Consider the following 21565-nt stretch of genomic DNA (forward strand, 5'->3'; position numbering starts at 1 on the left):
GATGATCTTCAGTTACTTCTGACGGTAAGACTGGCTGAAACTCTGCCAGGTAGTGGTTTCATTCATGTGTCCCATTTGTCACCGTTGGGAGAGTGGATAGATGCTAATTGTAGGTTGCTCATCTCTTCATGAAAAACAGTGAACCTCTGAGCAAGTTCCTGATCTGACCGATGAGAAGGCAGGTCCTGTGATGGTTTATTTATAATCATTTTAACAATGACCTGAAAGAGTTGCTTTTGGTCACAGTTGGCAATCTGGTCCTAATGAAAGCCATTTTTTGGCTTTAGACTTCATAGAAAAGTCCTTCTTGTCTACAGTCAACCTTGACTTCTTCCATTTCCTTTCTGCGGAACATTTCTCTCGCTTCACTGCCCCCAGAAATCCATCATATCAGGGGGCCTGACGTCTTGATTGAATTTCAAGGCAATTGTGAATGGCGCATGTTGGCCAATGATGTTCAGGTGTACATTGTTGTAGTAATTGACATACTTATTGAGTTCTCAAATATGGCTTTCCTCATATGGCATCTTTCAAATATGGCATCTGCAATCTCACATATGAGGTTTTCCAAGTTAACGTGTTTGACCTTTCGGATTTCCACGTCCTGCTTCGTTGCTACCGGGCAAGACAGTGCTACGGTGAAGAATGGCGTGATCCGCAGGCACGCAATTGAACATGGACAATTTCCTGATAAAGTCCGCTGTGTCTCTCACAATCAAGTGATAGAGCATGTGACCTCACACATGAGTAGAATGAACAACAAACCGCATCAAACCACAGGATATGAATAAACCATGCAGTGATCTAGTTTCACTACATCCCAAACCGTCGACCATGTATATTGAAATTACCACGGATTATAAAATTACTCGAAAGTAAATTGACCGCCACCAGAAATTGTGAAAATCCATCAAACAAGTACAGACATATTCAAAGTGCACCGCCCCAATGCCAAATAAATAAATAACATCCTCCAGTGCGCAGAATTGCCAGGGAGCCTTCAGCACCCGGCGATGCCGCCTTGCAGTACATATAGACGGTATTGGAAGGGAGAGGTGTACAATAATAGCTTGATTAATCAATTGGCTAATAGCATACCTAAACCACCAGCGTTTCATCCAGAGGTGTAACTTTTTGAAAAGTAATTGAATAATTAATTAATCGAAAAAATTAAAATAATTAATTACTTGATTAATCAATAAATAATCCATCAATTAAATGATTAATCAATAAATCAAAAATATCCTTTATTGCCAAATCACTTGGTCACTGGCGTGTCCTAATATCAGCTTCCTCACTCACTCTCAAAAGGTACCTGAAATATTGGCGAGATGAGAAAGAAAATAAATAAATGATTAATAATGAAAATAAATAAATAATAATGGTAAAATAATTATTAAATCATGAATCAATTGGCTAACAAAATACCTAAACCACCACCGTTTCATCCAAAACTGGGACTTTTAATAAACAAGACCAAAAGTCTAACAGCGGCGTAGCCGGGCTTGTAAAATATTATAAACTACAAGCACATATGATTAGTTTTTTAAACAATCGCGAATGCCGTTTTTAACATTAAACAAAGAAATTTGGAGGAATCCCGACATCCATGAGGTAGGTTTTACTTACAGAACTGAGCAAAGACCTACTGTAATCGATGTACCCCAAAAGGGTTAGAAGTGTGCTCATTTATCAAGCAGCTAGCTAGTGCTTGCCAAGCCAGCCATTCCTTACCGGTTTTGAATGGAGTGCTTGCTCGAATGCTTAAACCACTTGGCGATCTTTCCACAAGAAACTTGGTAAATGAACACACACACAATGTTCTTGAGACCTGACCATATATTTAAAAAAATAACCACCTTTAGAGGCCATTTTTCCCCGCAAAGCGGGGGTTGGCCTTTTTCGGGAACCGTGGTTGTTTGTTGTTTTTCGGTCCCCTTTTTGAAGCAATGTTTTACGGCCGGATGCCCTTCCTGACGCCAACCCTTTTTGCCGCCTTTAACGACAAACAGGGAATTACCAGTGAACTGGTACTCAATTTGCCGACCTCGGAAGGATGACAGGCTGAGTCAACCCCCCTGGCGTTAATTCAGCGATTGACCGGGTTTCGAACCCAGGATCCTAGGATCCTAAGCCGGCACCCTAGCCGCTAGCCCAACACCAGGGTTTCGACTGTAATCTATATACCCCAAAGAGGAATGACCCTTCTTGTCACTCCCGTAGTGAGCAGGTGTAGGCCTACTAGTAAATTAAAATCTCGCTCGGTGGAGTCAGCCGTCGTAATGACATCATAGACGTAATGATGTCACAGAAACAAAACTGCCGCTTCTTTAATATGTAGAACATGACATATTTTAACTTCCAGTAATAGGCTATGAGCCAGACCCCCCAAATTGACCGGTCGGTACCATACAGATGGAGTAAGGCTCATTGTGATTTTTAGCAAGATATATGTCCCTAGATATGAAAAAAAAGTGATAGCAGTGTATAACTCTCGGCCATCTCTGTGTTATCACCCGAAATATTATTATACGCCCGCTTCGCTTCGCCAAAAAATGTGATATTTGCTAAAATTGGAATAAATATGTTTTTAAGGACCACAGAGTGCCGAGATCGAGATCGAGATCGTATTTGTTCGAGAGATCATGATAAACCTAGAGTGTGGAGCAAGTTTGCATGCATTGTGAAATATAATGTAGCTGATGTTACAAACCTACTTTAGGATACTAGCTAATACCAAAAATTACACTGAGATACCAAAAGTAGTAGACGAATAAACCTAAAATGTTCAAAAGCTATGTTTCGTTCCAAAATATCAAAATTAGGGGGTATGGTTGAACATATTTTGAACTTTGCCAAAATATGTGCCCCAAACAACCACCATATTACAAAGTAATGATATATTCCAATGCAGTGGTTCCTTGCGAAGATTTTGAGGGGTCAAATGTTACTCTGGGTGTTTTCATTTTTGAAATATTGACAAAAATGTACAATGTGAATTCTGAACTCGAAGCGATTTCGACCACTTTTTCACTAAATTTAACATATTGTTTTGTCATTATATCAATATTTTGATAAATAACCCCCACAAATGTTCTATATTTCTATTACTATATTAGTTGGCATCCAGTATGCAAATTATTGGCACTCTGTGGTCCTTAAAAACATATTTATTCCAATTTTAGCAAATATCACATTTTTTGGCGAAGCGAAGCGGGCGTATAATAATATTTCGGGTGATAACACAGAGATGGCCGAGAGTTATACACTGCTATCATTTCTTTTTCATATCTAGGGACATATATCTTGCTAAAAATCACAATGAGCCTTACTCCATCTGAATGGTACCGACCAACCCCCTTGGCTCATAGCCTATAAGTTTGCAGTCACTACAAAGGGATTAGTGTTATGATTAGATTTGCTATAATATTAACTTTACTTTATCATTATTTCGAAAATGATATTACTATAAAAAAAACCGAGGCTAATTCCCTACTTCCTCGGTTATTAATATTAGTGCCGAACACTCATCATTGATCATGAACCATACACCGCTTCAATCCTTTAACCTTCCATTCACGACATTGGGATTAAAGTATTTTGTTTTTATTTACTATATTTTTATGATTATTACGAAAACGATACTAATGACATGATACACTACTGTATTAAGAAACCTGGGCTTAATTTGTTCGAAGCGGTCCAAAGGTGAGGCATGAAGACTAAGGCCTATACGTACTGTTTTGTTGGAAGAGATGTAACGCCGATGCTTTCAATATTTGATGGTCATTTTAACAATCGCTTTGTTTGTGTTTCACACTAAATGAAAAACCTAAAGGTAGAGCATGGCGATTGTGATATATGACAGGTTCGACGATATGTTCGGTCTGAACGGCATATAAATCAAAATGGTGGTGTGTGGAGAGTCAGCCGTCGTACCGCCGTAATGACAGACGTAGTCACATCACCCTGTCATGTGACCAGTTCTCAGCTCTGATTGGTATATGTTTGAGGGGACATACATACATACATACATACAGACAAACACTGTTCTAGACGGCTCTGCCCGATGGGCTACGCCGTAAAAAAACAAAACATAGGGGCAATACCCCTGGTGCTCACCTCATAGAATAAACAGTATACTGCACCGACTATAGATATTTTAAACCAATTTCAATGCTTGATAGAAGACAGGGCAGCATGTAGAATCATACCAACAAAATCATAAGACCTTAAACAAGCAGACAAAAAATATACCTATTTTGGGAGGTAAGAAAATAAATAAGTACTCAATAAATTAGTAATAATTGAGTAATTAATCAATTAATCCATAACTCAAAAATTTTAAGTAGCGTTTTTGCCAAAGCATGTGCTCACTGTTGTTCCCAAATTTCAGCTTCTTATCTCAAAGAATGGCTGAGATATCGTCCAGACAAACAAACAAACAAACAAAAAGAAAACAAACAAACAAACAAACAAACAAGAAATATGTTGTGCAGAGCACGATATTTGTGAAATCCCTAAAATAAGATGTTGGCCTATGTATGACCTCAAAAATAATTGGTGGTTGAATTCAGTGACCAGATATGCAAATCCTCATCAAATTGCAAGTTAATCGGATGAAAATTGAAGATTTTAGAAATTTGGCCTATGTTGATCACAAAAATACTTGGTGGTTGGATTCAGTGACCTGGTTTGGAAATCCTCTTAAAATTTCAAGTCAATCAGATGAAAATTGAGGATTTTAGAAATTCAGCCTATGTGGATCACAAAAATACTTGGTGGTTGAATTCAGTGTCCAGATATGCAAATCCTCTTAAAATTTCAAGTCAATCAGATGAAAATTGAGGATTTTAGAAATTCAGCGTATGTTGATCTTTTGGCCTATGTTGATCACAAAAATACTTGGTGGTTGAATTCAGTGACCTGGTCTGGAAATCCTCTTAAAATTTCAAGTCAATCAGATGAAAATTGAGGATTTTAGAAATTCAGCCGATGTTGATCACAGAAATACTTGGTGGTTGAATTCAGTGACCTGGTCTGGAAATCCTCTTAAAATTTCAAGTCAATCAGATGAACATTGAGGATTTTAGAAATTCAGCCAATGTGGATCACAAAAATACTTGGTGGTTGAATTTTGTGACCAGATATGCAAATCCTCATCAAATTGCAAGTTAATCGGATGAAAATTTATTAATTTAGAAATCTGGCCGATGTTGATCACAAAAATACTTGGTGGTTGAATTCAGTGACCTGGTCTGGAAATCCTCTTAAAATTTAAAGTCAATCAGATGAAAATTGAGGATTGTAGAAATTTGGCCTATGTTGACCTTTTGTGCTATGTTGACCTAAAAAAAATACTTGGTGGTTCAATTCAGTGACCAGATATGCAAATTCTCATCAAATTGAAAGTTAATCGGATGAAAATTTATTTTAGAAATCTGGCCTATGTTGACCTGTTGTGCTATGTATAGAAACCTAAAAAAAATACTTGGTGGTTGAATTGTGTCCGATATGTAAATCCTCTTAAAATTTCAAGTCAATCAGATGAAAATTGAGGATTTTAGAAATTCAGCCTTTGTTGATATGTAAAGCCTCTTAAAATTTCAAGTCAATCGGATGAAAATTGAGGATTTTAGAAATTCAGCCTATGTTGATATGTAAATCCTCTTAAAATTTCAAGTCAATCAGATGAAAATTGAGGATTTTAGAAATGTGGCCTATGTTGACCTTTTGGCCTATGTTGACCAAAATATAATTGGTGGTTGAATTCAGTGACCAGATATGCAAACCCTCTTCAAAATTCAAGCCAATCTGATGAAAATTGAGGATTTAAAAAATTTGACAAAGTTGGTGACCATTGGCCTATGTTGACCTGTTGACCTTTTGACCCCAAAAACAATAGACTTCTTGCTTATGACGCTTATGACCAACTCTACCATTTGGTGAAGTTTCGTGAATATCGGTTGAAAATTGTGACCTTTAGGCGACTGACATACAGACTGACATACATTTATACAGACAGACAGACAAACAGACAGACAGACAGACAAACAGACAGACAAACAGACAGACAGACAGACAGAATAACGCATAAGACCAACCAATATACTTGAAAAATCTTCGATTTTTGCAAGTAACAAGTCACAAAACAAACGGAGTGAAAACTGAGTACTCCCTTTTTGGCGTGTGTCATCGCTGGGCCCTGATGACGTCATGCAGCACCTGGAGATGGCATAGAAAGGAGCGGGGTTCAAAAAACTGAATCGACAAAAGTTTGTTTCGGGAATTTGGTCTTTGTCTGTTTTCAGTTATTAACCTCAGAGAATCACAGACGAGAAGGTGTACAAATAGTTCAAGACATTCAAATGATTTGAAGGAAAGTTCCTTGGCTTCTTTGTTGTGGCCAAAGTGAAGGATGACGACAACAAAAATCCCAGCCCTGCTTCTCCCTTAAGTGATGATGTCTGAAGGCAGGATTGAAGGAAGTGTTCTTTATGTTCGCTGCCACTACGTCATCACGACTATCTTATTTTAGCCATACCTTTATTACCATAATGTAGCCATAATATATGTTGTGTTACCATAAATATTGTTATGAATTTGGGGTAGGGGGGAATATATAGATCCAGGTAGATCTGCATAGGTATCATGCTTTGTCAGTCGAGTTAGAACAATCTCAATTTAATAAGTTCTGTCTTTAGCCCGGTTTGGCGGATCAAGTGTGTACCTGTGATCATACAAGGATGGTCGTGTGTTAAATAGTTGTAGGGACTAAGATAATTCCCCTGTGTCAGACCTGGTGATCAATCCACTGTCCCGTATGGCAACACACTCTTATAGACACTTAGCTAGGCCCTTAGCTGCACACATTAATTAATTTTCCTCTCCCACAATAAGACTTACAGAAACACAGGCAGAAAGCCAGATCGGGGCACCGCCGATGGGGCCACAGCCAGCCACATCACCAGCTGGCATAGCAACACACATTGACCAGGCAGGCTGAAAGCCACGCCCAGGAGAACTCATGATTGGCCAGGGGAGGGGGCAAGCAAAGAGCAGGCCACCGATTGGCAGAGCAGGGAAGGACATGTGATTGGTCAGGGAAGGGACAGAAGCTTCCCCGTGATTGGGGGTAAGGAAGGTGAAGGAGCGACACACTGATTGGCCACCAACCGATGACACCACGGCCAATCAGGGCAGAAGGTGCTAAACCACTACCTAGAAGGAGGTCGCTGATTGAAGGACAAGCGCCGGTGACGTGAGAAGGCGCGAAAGACCACCAAGAAACGACGCACTGGTTGGGGGAGATAGAGAGTGATGTCAGAAGACGATTGATAAAACCGCTGGCAAACTGACATTTTTGCCCTTCTCGTTATTGGACTGATCCTGCCCAGATCTCTCTCTCTCTCTCTTCCCTTTGCCTTCTCGTTTTGGCTTCCTCCCCATGTGGACCTCCCTTCTGCCCTTGCTTCTCGTTCCCATTTGGACTTTCACGTGGTGGACGTTGGCGAGACGGTGGAGCGACGATCGTGCGAGCGGGGCCTGCCGGGCGGCATGCGCTGATTAGCGGAGCGTGCGAACGAAGCGGACTGAGGCCTCCTTCCCGCCAAGCACGGAGCCGCGTCCGGACGCGAGTTTGGAGCCTGACCGACATCACACATCCAGACCGATAAGACGCACCACAGAACACAACACGACGATTCTTTTATTTGAATATTCCTTCGTCCGTGTATTTGAAGTGAAGTGTGGGAGCGCTCCATTAGAGGGGTTTAGGTTTAATTGTCGCGTTTCCTTGTTCTCGGTTCCATTTAATAAATATTTATTTTTGTACCATAAAATCCGTGTTCGTTCGTGATTTATTAATTTGCAGGTGAAGACTGCACGGGGCCGACAGGTAAGCGCGGCATCGTCCCCCAATCCCCCGGCTCGTGTGTCAATCCGCCATTGAATTGATTGTCGCCTCGTTAAGCTCGATTCCATCCGCGATTCCCTGGTCTTAACCAAGGGGCAATCGCGCTACAATATGTTACCATAAGATCTCATTGGATTGACTAGAATATATGGTCTGCCGACGGCTGGATGCACGCATGCACACCGAGACCGAGCTCCTTTCATGTTATAGATGCATTCATAGACCGTGCATTCCAGAATGCCAATAGACTTTGGGTTATGTAGTGGTCATAGCTGTGTCCTGGATAAGGGAATATGAACATTGCTGCTAAAGCCAAGTGAATTGTGCTGCTGCTTGAAATTCTCGTTCCTTTTTGAAATTACAATGACTGGTTGGTGTTTTTCTCTATTGCTCAATGATGTTACTCCACTCTAATTGGTTTAGCCGTACAAATATTGACTTCCTTCAATTTGTGAGACATTTGAATTTGAGCCACTGTTTAGCATCCAAATAGCGAGATACATACAGTAAGTACTTTGAACTACGGCCTTATTCCAGAAATGATCATGATTGTTGATCAATGAGAAATTACAGTTACTGCTTTCATCTCCCAGCTCTAGATTGTTAGACCATCCCTCCCACAGCAAGAGACAGGGTTTTGTAATCACTTTTGTGTGTGTGTGTCTGTGTGTGTCTGTGTGTGTCTGTGTGTGTGTGTGTTTGTGTGTGTGTGTGATTCTGTGTGTGTGTTTCTCTGTGTGTGTGTTTCTGTATGTGTGTGTGTGTGTCTGTGTGTGTGTGTGTGTGTGTGTGTGTGTGTTTCTGTGTGTGTGTGTGTGTGTGTGTGTGTGTCTCTGTGTGTATGTGTGTGTGTCTGTATGTGTGTGTGTGTGTCTGTATGTGTATGTGTGTGTGTGTGTCTGTCTGTGTCAGTGTGTGTGTGTGTGTCTGTTTGTGTGTCAGTGTGTTTGTGTGTGTGTGTGTGTGTGTGTGTGTGTGTGTGTCAGTGTGTGTTTGTGTGTCTGTGTGTGTGCGTGTGTGTGTCAGTGTGTGTTTCTGTGTCAGTGTGTGTTTGTCTGTATTTGTGTGTGTGGGTGTTTGTATCTGTGTGTGTTTGTCTGTATGTGTGTGTGTCTGTGTGTGTGTGTGTCTATGGGTGTGTGTGTCTGTGTCTGTGTGTGTGTGTCTGTATGTATGTGTGTGTGTGTGTGTGTGTGTGTGTGTGTGTGTGTGTGTGTGTGTGTGTGTGTGTGTGTGTGTGTGTGTCCAGGCGTTAACTTTTTCTCCATTTGAGCTATTGTCGTCAAATTTTCACCAAAGCTTTATCTTACTATAATTCACCAAATGTCTGTCCGTCCGTCCGTTCCCAGGTTCCACAAAAACGGCTGAACCGATCGCAACGATATTTTGGGTGGGTAATTCTGGGACCCCCTGGAGTAAAATAGGCTATATTGTTTTTCCGATTTTCCAATTTTTCCAAACACGATGGAATAATATTTACTGATATGAACAGTGATGTGGCTTTTATTTAAATTCTACAAATACTGTTTAGATTTTGATGAGAATTATGAACCTTCCGCGAATGCAGAAGTGGACAGATTACGGCAATTAGCGGGTTTGATAATATCCCAATACAAATGTCATTTAAAACAGTATTTTGTTAAAGTATCAATTGATGATTGGAATTGAGTGAATACAATTACGATTTTGAATTCGTAATTGTATTCACCCAACCATACGAAACTTCACATCAGGATTTAAATATTTGTTTATGTCACAAATGTTGTTAAAAGTTTATTTTTAACTCAACTGGACTACCGTCCAGTTGAGTTCATCACATACTGAACCCTCCGACCATCGTCTGTCATCCGTTAACTTTTCGACGTTAACACTTCAGCGTCCACAAATATCAACCGATTCTGATCAAACTTGGCATGCAGCATCCTTACCCCAAGGACCAGGTTGGTAGTACATTTCAGCCCAATCCGTTGAAAAACGGCGGACTTAGGGAGTGTTGATGATTAACGCCTTAGATTTTGGAGGTGAACGGTGAGGACTTGGGGGTATGTGAACTGGCAGGGGAAGAGTTGAGGCCATTAGTTGCACAGTGCCTTTAATTAAATGATTCCATCTGCTTCGTTGCACAACTCTATCCGTGAATCACTGGAAAATGTATGCTGCTGATGATGCTGATGCTGCCCCCCTCTCCCTCCAAAGAATTTCCACCTTCTTGAGAGGCCGGCCAAAAAAGTTTTTGGCTCGAGTCTTTAAATGAACCAGCTGGTCAGGCTTGACATTAGACGGCATATTACAGTTATACAGTAATTTGTTCAGAATGCCAGCGATAACTCCCCCACTCATCACGAAACACACCATGGCATCTTCAACCTTCAACGACATCCGGCTTCACGTCCACCTGATGGATGGTGTCCTGCGAAACACCAATCCCACAATTTGTAGTCGCGTTGGGAATCTAACTAAGACACGACCTCTGTGCCATCCTGTCGGACAACTGGAAAACTCACCGTGTGCGGAATCGATCAAAGTTGGAATAACAACATATCAGGAATACGAAGAACATTCATAGACACCTCAGCATGGCGCCGATGTATCCAATAATTTACAAACTTTGCCTCGTTTAAAAACTTTTTTTTCCGTTTTTAGCAAACGTTACAAAACTCAAGTAATGAATCCAAGATGACCTATTTGTAGTCGTTTCCCATCTGCATGAAAAAGACAGTTGCGACTAAAGCACAACAAAGTTAGGAAAGACATATTTCTGGAAGTTTCCAAGTTTCAAGATCAACTTTCTTCCGTTCAAAGTGCTCGTATAAGAGTGTTCGACCCCACCTGTGAAGTTCAACTTGAGGATGAACTTGATTCTTTCTGGGAACTTGGCTTTGCAACTTTGTTGGCAGTGACCAGATTCCCCGCAAGCGGAAAGATGGAACAGACGGAGCGCCGGGTGGATCTCCCAGTGCGCAGGAAGATCGAAACACCGTACTCGTCCCAAGTTCTCTACCGGCGGGTAGGGTGAGATGGACTCACAAAGGAAGCCATAGCGAAGGAGAAAAAACAACGTCCCGCCTTCTCCAGAACCTCACTGCACAGGACGTGCAGGGGGGCGTTCTTTGAGACCCTGTTAATACATTTCAGTTGCTGGCCACCAGGGGCACTTTCACAACGAGCTGGAGGTGGTGGCCACCAGGGGCACGTTCACAAGGAGCTGGAGGTGGTGGCGACCAGGGGCACTTTGACGAGCTGGAGGAAGTGGCCACCAGGGGCACTTTCACAAGTACCTGAAGGTGGTGGCCACCAGGGGCACTTTCAGAAGGAGCTGGAGGTGGTGGCCACCAAGGGCACTTTCACAAGGAGCTGGAGGTGGTGGCCACCAGGGGCACTTTGACGAGCTGGAGTAAGTGGCCACCAGGGCCACTTTTACAAGTAGCTGAAGGTGGTGGCCACCAGGGGCACTTTCAGAAGGAGCTGGAGGTGGTGGCCACCAGGTGCACTTTGACGAGCTGGAGGTGGTGGCCACCAGGGGCACTTTGACTAGCTGGAGGAAGTGGCCACCAGGGGCACTTTTACAAGTAGCTGAAGGTGGTGGCCACCAGGGGCACTTTTACAAGTACCTGAAGGTGGTGGCCACCAGGGGCACTTTTATAAGTACCTGAAGGTGGTGGCCACCAGGGGCACTTTCAGAAGGAGCTGGAGGTGGTGGCCACCAGGTGCACTTTGACGAGCTGGAGGTGGTGGCCACCAGGGGCACTTTGACGAGCTGGAGGAAGTGGCCACCAGGGGCACTTTTACAAGTAGCTGAAGGTGGTGGCCACCAGGGGCACTTTTATAAGTAGCTGAAGGTGGTGGCCACCAGGGGCACTTTCAGAAGGAGCTGGAGGTGGTGGCCACCAGGGGAACTTTCACAAGGAGCTGGAGGTGGTGACCACCAGGGGCACTTTTACAAGTAGCTGAAGGAGGTGCCCACCAGGGGCACTTTCAGAAGGAGCTGGAGGTGCTGGCCACCAGGGGCACTTTGACAAGGAGATGTAGGTGGTGGCCACCAGGGGCACTTTCAGAAGGAGCCGGAAGTGGTGGCCTCCAGCTGACAGTCTGAGATGGTGTTTGAATTAACATCATCTGGGTTAAGATAAGTTCATGGATCTGCGAAGCTCGATTGCTCAGTTGGTTGCGAGTCCACCTGAAATGTCTGCTCCTCGGTTCCATTACTGGTGATGGTCTCAAGTTACGCCAGCATGGGGCGCTGCATCGCCGAGTAGGCTGCACTTCAGAAGCAACTGTGCGAACATAAAATATCCCATGGTTTATTTGGGTAAATGTCATGGCTGTGGGGACGCTGCCATTGGGTTAAAAAGGATAGGTGCAAGTTCGCAAAAATTATTTTACCATGGTATGACCAAAATTATTTTACTATTGCACGACCAAAATGCTTTTTACCATGGAACAACCAAAACGATTTTACCATGGTACGATCAAAATTATTTTATCGTAGTAGGACCAAAATTATTTCACAATGGTACAATCAAAATGCTTTTACTATGGTATGACCAAAATGATTTTACCATGGTACTGTTACGTGCTCCTCCCCAACCCCCCTGGTCACGGTGTACCTCCGAGCCCCGAGAGGAGTCACAGCAGAAAGATGTGTTATTCTGTGTCAAAGATCAATGGTGAAACCACACCAATTGTTACCAACAAACAAATATTGTATTAAGGTCACACAAGAATAACGGACTGTGGTCTGTCAGACCGCACAAAAACAAGAATAACAGCACAAAAACAATAGTAATCAATTGTACAACCAACATCTATTTTCCTATGATGGTACCATCAGGTTCGTACAATATAACTCACTGTGCTCCAAGTGAGCAAAAAGAAGAACATTCCCAATGTCTCTATTCCCGCATCAAGCCAAAGTCATATTCCGGCATCAAGCCAAAGTCGTATTCCGGCATCAAGCCAAAGTCGATCCACTCCAGGGATCGTCTGTACGATGTCGTATCGAGATCAGAATCCTGTTCGGATGACAGTCACAGTCACGCGGCCAAAGCTGCGCAAAGGTGCCCTCAAGGCGACTGGGAAATCACACCCTCAGGTATGGACGTTCCACGGCTCCAAATGGGCGAACCGCAGATTTTCCACTCAAAAGCCACGTTACACACGCACCAGATTAATGTCTGAATGCGGTGAAAATGGGTGAAGCGAAGTGAAAAACCTTGAGCGAAGCGCAAATCCTTCGCGAGGCAAAATGGCCGACGGCCCGTTCTCGAGGTGTAACGGCACTACGATGATTCTCCTCGGAATCCACCACAAAACCTGACCCGCAGGTTGATCTGTCACAGCGATAACAACTCTGTCGCAGGAATCCCTTTCCTGTGAAACCAAAAGTTCACTCGTGACTCCTGTTCGCCAATCGTTCGCTCCAGACCTCGAAGCAGCTAGGCTTCTTCCCCGGCCTCCAGACCTCCTTCTTCCTCTGCCTTCTTTTTTCCTCCTCCTCTTCTTCGTCGTCCGGTTCCGGTTTCATTTAAAATATTAACTTTTTTACCTTTTGCAAATAGTAATCTCCTACTCCCTTAAACGACAACAATAATAGCACATGGAAGCAAAAATGTTTACAGTGGATGAAAACCACAACGGAAGTGACAAATCCGTAACACTTCCCCCCCTCAAGAAAGAAAGTTTGAACATAGTGAAAACTTTCTTTGCAGGCAAAAACTCTTTTAACAAACAAAAGTAAAACTCACACCCAAATGGTCAATTCATGTGAACAACCATAATTAATATTCCCCAAAATAAAGCAACAAAACTTCCAAACAACCTACAGAAATTTCCAAAGCTAGTTCACTCTGGACAAAGCATCAGCAACGACATTGTCCTTGCCCTTTACATGCTCAATTTCCAAGTTGAACTCCTGCAAAGCCAAACTCCATCTCATCAACCTCTGGTTTTTATTTTTCATTTTTTGAATGAAGGTTAAGGGGTTGTGATCAAAAATCCAAAGCAAAGCAAATCTATAGCACTTTTTTAAGGAGGCCGAGCTGAGAGCCAGGTTTCATTGTGGTTGGGTGGTGAGGCCTGGAAGTATTCACTGCAAGGACGCATTTATGAATGTGGAGTTCACGGGTTAATCCGTGTAGGAATCTTGGCTCGGCTGCTCCTGAGCACTCAGTGCTTCCAACTCTTCTCTTGATCATTAAAAATCATAATCACGGTTGTAGAGTCGGGTGTTGTAGTCACGTGAGTAGTGGTCCCCATCTCGGCTACCACCGTAATAGTCATCCCGTCGAGAGTTGCCAAAACTGCGCTGCTGCTGCTGGGAGCCTCCGTAGTAATCACGACTGCAGCCGCCACCAAAACGACTACTCCCACCCCGGGAGCCATAGCCACCCCTGAAACTACCTCCACGTTTTCCTCCTCTGTAGCCCCCTCGACGCCCATGGCCTGCCTTCTCTACTGTTATGGTCCGACCATCCAAATCCTTTTCTGCATCTTTGGCATCCTTTGTGTTTTCAAGTGTGAGAAAGCCAAACCCTCTCGACTTTTGCGTCTCCCTGTCTTTCATAAGCAGCACTCCCAAGAGTGGTCCATATTTGCCAAAGATAGAGTCCAGAACATCTTCACTTGTATCAAAGTTCAGTCCACCGACAAAGAGCTTGCCAACATTGCCTCCATCCATGACTTGTGTGTGCTGACACTTAGTTTCAGGGTACTCGACAAGAAGTGACTGTGCAAAGTGTGACGTCAGTACCTTCTCGTTCTCTTCAGAGCACTTCCTACCCATAGCACGAGTCGCGGCACAGGATGGAAAGATACCCGGAATCTCCTGCTCTAACTGTGTGGGGTTATTTTCCATACTAGGCTTTTCAACAAACATCGGATTACCAGAAACTCGACCACCGGCCAAATCATTCCCGACAACAAAAGATTCCCTTTACAGGTAGAGTGGCTTGTAAACCTACGGTGACCGGTCCTGACACCAAATCAGACTTCAAATGGATGACATGAAGTGGAGCTTTATCATAGCCACCAACCCCCTGTAAAAGAACACTAACACCAGTTGCCGTCTTCTCTGACAGTGGCCAAATGCCCTCAAGCATCAAAGATTGATGTGCTCCTGTGTCCCTCAATACCCTAACAGGTCTCTGGTTCGTTAAGTCTCCATCCAGTGACACAAACCCCTCTGAAATAAAAGGTGTGTAACCCTCTTGAACAAGGTCGTTCTGTGATGCCGTAACTTTGGCATGGGAACCTTCACAAGGCACTGTCCTCCAAGGATGATTTCTCGCATTTGCCAATGCATTCGGAGTTGTGCTAGTCTGACTCCGCTCCTGATATTTCCTTTTCAGGGCGTATCATTGGGACATCAAATGCCCAGGTTTCTTGCAAAAAGCGCAAGTAGGCCCAGAGGAAAAACTCGAGGTCTGCCTCGGGCCCCCCGGAAGATAAGTCTGTCTTGGAACTGTAGTCTTCTGATCCCTAAAATTCACGGTATCAGATTTGTCCCCATAGTCCTCTCTAGGCCGCCTCCATGAATATTTGTTCTCCGCCCCTGATTTACGATAACTCCCCTGGTTAACTCTAGGCGGGAAGTTAGGTTTGTGGAACCCCATCCTGTGTGTCAAGGCATAGTCATCTGCCACGGTTGCTGCCTCATACAACTCTGGTATTTTCTTTTCATCCAGATGTACTTTCATGTCCGCGGGGACACACTGTTTGAATTCCTCCACCAAGATCAATTGTCGCAACAGGTTGAAGTCTTTCCCATTCCCCTTCGAGTCACACCACCGATCAAACATGGTTTCCTTCATTCTGGCAAACTCCACATGGGTCTCACTCTCCCTCTTCTTGGCATTCCTGAATTTTTGCCGGTAAGCTTCAGGGACCAATTCATAGGCTTTGAGAATGGTTTTCTTCACTATCTCATAATCTGCACATTGGTCAATCGGTAAAGCCGAATAGATATCTTGAGCTTTACCCACCAAAACACTTTGCACTAACATAGTCCAGGACCCCACTGGCCATTTTAGCATTTGAGCCACTTTCTCAAAGTGTAAAAAAAACTTGGCTCCCTCCTTTTCATTGAAGGGTGGAACCAGCCTCACACGCCTACCAACATCCCAAGTGTTCTGACTAGTTGTCGAACTAGCCGGCATGGATACTACTTCTCTCCGTTCTCCCATTAATTCCAGCTCCTTGAGTTTAAGTTCCTTCTGATACTCCATGTCACGTTCCTTTAACTCCCTTTCGGCTCTCCTTTCCTCTGCTCTTTCCTCTGCTCTTCTTTCTTCTTCAGCTCTCCGTTCCTCTGCTCTTCTCTCCTCGAGTTCTCGTTCCTGTTCTGCTCTTCTTTCCTCGAGTTCCCTTTCAGCTCTCCTTTCCTCTGCTCTTCTCTCCTCGAGTTCTCGTTCCTGTTCTGCTCTTCTTTCCTCGAGTTCTCGTTCCTGTTCTGCTCTTTCCTTTTCTGCTTTCCTTTCCTCTGCTTTTAACCTTTCCTGGCTCTGCAGTTGCATCTCCATTTTCCGGAGCTCCACATTTTCTTTTTCCTCGGGTAAGCAATCCAAGGCTACCTCTTTCCATGTTCCTTGTCCCACCAGATATTCTACCACCAATGTCTGCATCTCTGCTTTCTTCATATTAACTCGGACCTCCAAGTTAAAATGTTTGGCCAATATCAAGAGTTCGGATCTTTTTAACGCTTGGAACTGTGCCTCATTAGGGGACGCCGCAAACTTTTCTGCGTCAAACACCATGGTGACGATCAGTTAACACCTAACCTTCACACAAAATATTTCAAAAATTTTTTTTGGAAAAATTGGGGAATGTTAGAAAAATTCCAAACTTGGGAATTTTGGGAATGTTAAGGAATTCTATCCCGGACGAATGTTAGGGAATTTAATCCCGGAAGAGATTTGGGGATTTTGTCAGCAAAGACGAGCCCCCAATTTCTGTTACGTGCTCCTCCCCAAACCCCCTGGTCACGGTGTACCTCCGAGTCCGGAGAGGAGTCATGGCAGAAAGATGTGTTATTCTGTGTCAAAGATCAATGGTGAAACCACACCAATTGTTACCAACAAACAAATATTGTATTAAGGTCACACAAGAATAACAACACAAAAACAATAGTAATCAATTGTACAACCAATATCTATTTCCTATGATGGTACCATCAGGTTCGTACAATATAACTCACTGTGCTCCAAGTGAGCGAAAAGAGGAACATTTCCAATGTCTCTATTCCCACATCAAGCCAAAGGCGTATTCCGGCATCAAGCCAAAGTCGATCCACTCCAGTGATCGTCCGTACGATGTCGTATCGAGATCAGAATCCCGTTCGGATGACAGTCACAGTCATGCGGCCAAAGCTGCGCAAAGGTGCCCTCAAGGCGACTGGGAAATCACACTCTCGGGTATGGACGTTCCACAGCTCCGAATCGGCGAACCGCAGATTTTCCACTCAAAAGCCGCGTTACACATGCACCAGATTAACGTCTGAATGTGGTGAAAATGGGTGAAGCGAAGTGAAAAACCTTGAGCAAAGCGCATATCCTGCGCGAGGCAAAATGGCCGACGGCCCGTTCTCGAGGCGTAACGGCACTACGATGATTCTCCTCGGAATCCACCGCAAAACCTGACATGCAGGTTGATCTGTCACAGCGATAACAACTCTGTCGCAGGAATCCCTTTCCTGGGAAAGCCAAAGTTCTCCCGTTCACCAATCGTTCGCTCCAGACCTCGAAGCAGCTAGACTTCTTCCCCGACCCACTCGCTCCGCCTTCTTTTTTCCTCCTCCTCTTCTTCGTCGTCTGGTTCTGGTTTCATTTAAAACATTAACTTTTTTACCTTTTGCAAATAGTAATCTCTATCTCCCTTCAAGGACAACAATAATAGTACATGGAATCAAAAATGTTTAGAGTGGATGAAAACCACAACAATGGAAGTGACGAATCCGTAACAGTACGATCAAAATTATTTTACAATGGTACGATAAAAATTATTTTACAATGGTATGACCAAAATGCTTTTACCATGGCACAACCAAAATTATTTTACAATGGCACGACCAAAATGAATGATTTTACCATGGTACGACCAAAATTATTTTATTGTAGTAGGACCAAAATTATTTCACAATCGTACAATCAAAATGCTTTTACTATGGTATGACCAAAACGATTTTACCATGGTACGACCAAAATTATTTTATTGTAGTAGGACCAAATTTATTTCACAATCGCACAATCAAAATGCTTTTACTATGTATGTATGTATGTATGTATGTATGTAATGTATGACCAAAATGATTGAACCACAGTACGATCAAAATTATTTTAGAATGGTACGATAAAAAATATTTTACAATGGTATGACCAAAATGCTTTTTGGTTCGACCAAAATTATTTTACAATGGTACAAACATGGCAGACAACGTGGCAGAATTTAACCCTCGCTATCTTTTTTCCGACTCCACTTTCTCCCAGGTTCTCCATACAAGGGACAGGGGGCTGGCTGGCGTTGAGGCCCTTACTTTTCTCCCCTGACTCCCTCAGATCGGCAGGCAGCAGCCTTTTCACTCTCTGCAGACCTGGAAAAATCACAAATTGGTCAAACAAGTGGAACATGTCTTTCAATCCTGACAAATCTCACACTCTCACGATGTCTCTCCGAGTCCGAAAAGACCGTCTGGACAACCCTCTCCAAGAAGTTCTGTCACTCAAGCTTTTGGGTCTCACTGTCTGCCATGATCTTTCCTGGGAAAACCACATTTCCAAGCTGGCCTCCAAAGCCAGTCGCCGACTGGGCATCCTCCGTCGTGCGAAGTCCTTTCTTGGCACACCTGAGCTCCTCACCAGATACAAAGCTTTCATCCGCAGCTCAATGGAATACTATATTATATTATAAATAGAATATAACTGAACACTCAATGGAATATTATTATACTTGTCCCACCCCCCCCCCCTCCCGTCCCACATCTCCTCCCCCCAAGCCCTCTTCCTCCCACAGATCTCCAGATGTCCCTGCTCTCAAATGTTGTGCTTGTGCGCTTCCCCCTCTCTTCCCCTGCTCGTCTCCCGCTCCCTTTATTTCGTCTTATGTGTCCGTTTGTATTTTTTTGTCATTAATGTTAGCTTTTACACGAGCGCTTTTTTTTTTTTTTTTTGTATACAGAGTCGAGGCTCGTGAAAGAGCTAACATTTATCAAACAAACAAATCAAACAAACAAGCAAACAAAGTATATAAAAAGGGGAGCGGTCGACAAGATGGGGAGAGAAGGGGAGGAAGCACACAAACACAACATTTGAGAGCAGGGACATCGGGAGATGTTTTTGGAGGAAGAGGGCCTGGGGGGAGGCAGGATAGGTATAAAACGCAAGGACACCAAGGACTTCCAGGAAAGAAGTCAAAAGTCACCTCAAAAAAGTGGATTTGGGGTGAAATTAGCGGGGGTAGAAAAGATCAAGGTTTTGGATTGGGGAAGATAAGAGATGGTGGTGAACAGCCGTTTTAAAGACCTGGAGGGAGGAGTGGGATTGCAGAGAGTGAGGGAGTTTGTTCCAGAGGCGGGAGAAAAGAGGCATGAAGGAGTCAAGGTGAGCAGAGAGTCTTGATTTTGGCAGTTTAACCATGAGAGGGTTGCAGGCAGATCTTGTGCGACCTGCAGGAATATTTGGGGGACAGAGCCCAGAGAGAGCTGGGGGAGCAAGGCCGGAGAGGAGTCGGTAGAAGACGGAAAGACCACCAATCTGCCTGCAGTGAGTAAGTGAAAGGCCCTTGGAGTTAGCTTCATCGCGGGAGATTCCAATGATTCTGAACGCTTTGGTTTCAACAGCGTGAAGACGAGCTAGGTGTGAGGCAGGAGCACCAGCCCAGAGGGGGAGAGCAGTATTCCATTGAGCTGCGGATGAAAGCCTTGTATGTGGTGAGGAGCTCAGGTGTGCCAAGGAAGGACTTCGCACGACGGAGGATGCCCAGTCGGCGACTGGCGTTGGAGGCCAGCTTGGAAATGTGGTTTTCCCAGGAAAGATCATGGCAGATAGTGAGACCCAAAAGCTTGAGTGACAGAACTTCTTGGAGAGGATTATTCAGAAAGTAGATGGGAGGGTTGTCCAGTCGGTCTTTTCGGAGAGACATCGTAAGAGTGTCTTGAAAACATGGCGTTGATCTTGAAAACAAAAAAAACGAAAAAAAAAATCCCCTTTTATACGACCCCGCATTCATACGACCCCGCATTCATACGACCCCGCATTCATACGATCCCGCTTTCATACGACCCCGCTTTCATACGACCCCGCTTTCATACGACCCCGCTTTCATACGACCCCGCTTTCATACAACCCCGCTTTGACACAACCACGCTTTGACAACAACCCTTTCATACAACCTCGCTTTCATACAACCCCGCTTTCATTCAACCTCGCTTTCATTCAACCTCGCTTTCATTCAACCTCGCTTTGACACAACCACGCTTTGATACAACCCTTTCATACAACCACGCTTTCATACAACCACGCTTTCATACAACCTCGCTTTCATACAACCCCGCTTTCATACAACCTCGCTTTCATACAACCCCGCTTTTATACAACCCCGCTTTTATACAACCCCGCTTTTATACAACCCCGCTTTTAAACAACCCCGCTTTTATACAACCTCGCTTTCATACAACCTCGCTTTCATACAACCCCGCTTTTATACAACCTCGCTTTTATGCAACCTCACTTTCATGCAACCCCGTTTTGATACAACCACGCTTTCATACAACCACGCTTTCATACAACCACGCTTTCCTACAACCTCGCTTTCATACAACCTCGCTTTCATACAACCACGCTTTCATACAACCTCGCTTTCATACAACCTCGCTTTCATACAACCTCGCTTTCATACAACCTCGCTTTCATACAACCTCGCTTTCATACAACCACGCTTTCATACAACCTCGCTTTCATACAACCTCGCTTTCATACAACCACGCTTTCATACAACCTCGCTTTCATACAACCACGCTTTCATACAACCACGTTTTCATACAACCTCGCTTTCATACAACCATGCTTTCATACAACCTCGCTTTCATACAACCTCGCTTTCATACAACCACGCTTTCATACAACCTCGCTTTCATACAACCTCGCTTTCATACAACCTCGCTTTCATACAACCTCGCTTTCATACAACCACGGTTTCATACAACCACGTTTTCATACAACCTCGCTTTCATACAACCTCGCTTTCGTACAACCACGCTTTCGTACAACCACGCTTTCGTACAACCATGCTTTTGTACAACCTCGCTTTCATACAACCTCGCTTTCATACAACCTCGCTTTCATACAACCTCGCTTTCATACAACCACGCTTTCATACAACCACGTTTTCATACAACCTCGCTTTCATACAACCCCACTTTGATACCACCTCGCTTTCATACAACCTCACTTTCATACAACCTCACTTTCATACAACCTCGCTTTCATACAACCCCACTTTGATACCACCTCGCTTTCATACAACCTCGCACAAATTACCCTTCAGAATTACACTTTATAATCACCCTTTAGAATCACCCTTTAGAATGAACCTTTAGAATTACACTTTAGAATGAACCTTAAGAATTACACTTTAGAATTACACTTTAGAATTACACTTTAG

The 21565-nt window shown here is 43.7% G+C and overlaps 1 protein-coding gene across 9 annotated transcripts in view; it reads right to left on the minus strand.

Moving 5' to 3' along the window:
- The window catches only part of LOC137439043 (uncharacterized), a 330944-nt gene extending 319882 nt beyond the window's left edge, over positions 1-11062 (minus strand). For all 9 annotated transcript variants that reach the window (XR_010986846.2, XM_068134660.2, XM_068134658.2 and 6 more), the window contains exon 1: positions 10745-11062. The gene's annotated coding sequence lies outside the window, so the exon portion shown is untranslated. The remainder of the gene's footprint in view (positions 1-10744) is intronic.
- Positions 11063-21565: the final 10503 nt, after the last annotated feature.

This window comes from Myxine glutinosa, chromosome 13 (assembly GCF_964187855.1).
Source record: "Myxine glutinosa chromosome 13, kmMyxGlut1.1, whole genome shotgun sequence".
Taxonomy (NCBI): Eukaryota; Metazoa; Chordata; class Myxini; order Myxiniformes; family Myxinidae; genus Myxine; species Myxine glutinosa.